Source organism: Triticum aestivum, chromosome 3B (assembly GCF_018294505.1).
Source record: "Triticum aestivum cultivar Chinese Spring chromosome 3B, IWGSC CS RefSeq v2.1, whole genome shotgun sequence".
In the NCBI taxonomy this organism is placed as follows: Eukaryota; Viridiplantae; Streptophyta; class Magnoliopsida; order Poales; family Poaceae; genus Triticum; species Triticum aestivum.
Window position 1 is genome coordinate 302,848,143 of NC_057801.1, and position 1,750 is coordinate 302,849,892.

At 40.3% G+C, this 1,750-nt stretch overlaps 1 pseudogene; it reads left to right on the top strand.

Annotated features, from left to right (window-relative positions):
• Nucleotides 1-1,539, top strand: part of LOC123067490 (lysophospholipid acyltransferase LPEAT1-like) — a 92,861-nt pseudogene extending 91,322 nt beyond the window's left edge.
• The last annotated feature ends 211 nt before the right edge of the window (nucleotides 1,540-1,750 follow it).

Sequence of the window (1,750 nt, forward strand, 5' to 3'; positions counted from 1 at the left end):
CTATAAGTTCTTGCCCATTGCTTCATTGTGCTCTTTCAGTTTTCAACCTCAACTTTGTCATGTTTGTAGCTCTAAAAACATGTCTTTCCTTTGTTTATAGTCCTGTTTTTTCCTCTTTTCTTAGAGGGTACTACTATGAATGGGGATGTTTTCAGCCTCAAATTTGTTACGTTTGTAGCTTTAAAAACATGTCTTCCGTTTGTTTATAGTGCTGTTTTTCATCTTTTGTCAGAGGGTACTACTACGAATGGGGATTACCTTGTCCCATTTAAGACAGGAGCCTTTCTTGCAAGGGCACCATTGCAACCTGTAATTTTGAGATATCCTTAGAGGAGATTTAGTCCAGCCTGGGACTCCATGGATGGGGTAAGCATCAATTACGGATTAGCATTTAATGGTAGTATATGAACTTGCAAGTAGGCGTGTATGCATGAGCAATGTGTGGGAACCTTCTATGTAGATTTTGTACGGCTTATTAATAATCGCAAAAAGAAAGAGTAGCATTTTGTCCCATGTAGGATCTTGCAGTGATTACTTTTTCTCAAACTTCTTACACCTTTATTTTCCATGTTCAGCAAAGTATCATCTTCCATGTTGAAACAAGGCTGATACTTTGTTACTCTAAAATTTCTCTAATTTGATAAGTTTTTTTTTTGCGACTGCTCTAATTTGATAAGTTGATAATCGTATGCTGTAAGATGGATACATCGATACGTCTAGAAAGATACTCTTACTTCATATTGTGCATGACATAGCAATGGTTAGTTTTTTTTTTATCTTTGTATGCAAGAGCCCTACAATTATTTATGGTTACTATACTTACCAGAAGTATGTGGCATGTGAACTGGTAAACTCTGTTTCGGGTATATTTTATGTGGTGCGTGCATTTATATCTTCTATACTAACATATAATATAGTCTCTCGTCTTGATTAGTTGAATTTCTGAAACAAAAATGGCATTTTGTCTCATCCCAACTTGCAGGCACGTCATGTGTTTTTGCTCCTCTGTCAATTTGCAAATTACATAGAGGTGGTTCGCTTGCCTGTATACTATCCTTCTGAGCAAGAAAAGCAGGATCCTAGAGTCTATGCCAACAATGTCAGAAAATTGCTTGCGACTGAGGTATTCTTCATATTCCCTTAGCTTGAACATGATTATATGTTCATTTAATAATCTACCATGGTGTATGAACCTTGTTCAGGATTGTCACCATAAAACAAACCTTTTCCTGCAGGGTAATTTAGTTCTGTCTAATCTTGGGCTGGCTGAAAAGCGTGTGTATCATGCGGCACTTAATGGTAATAGTCCTCGTGCTCTGCATCAGAAAGATGATTGAAAGCCCTTGCATCACTCTCTGTACACTATCTGTTGAGGTGATTGTAAGAATGTATGCCAACTTTAGCTGATCATGTGATTCATGGTTTCTCTGTTTGAGGAGTATGTTGATTGATGAATACATTATACCTACTAGCTGAATGCCCGTGCATTGCCACGGAACAATAGACTTAGACATGAGACATTGCTCAAAATAAATCAAATATTTCATAACAATATGTTTGAGCGGTGATACGCGCCGGCGCGCCAACCCAAATTTGGGCCGCTCGGCCTCCTGCCGCCCGATCCAGCAGGCAGGGGCCGTCCGATCCGCCTTCCCCCATGTCATGATCTTCTTCCCCCTCTGCCCCGCGCAGGCGTCTTGGTTCAGATCCGCCAGTGACATGTCCCTGCCCCAGCCACCGCGAGTGTGTG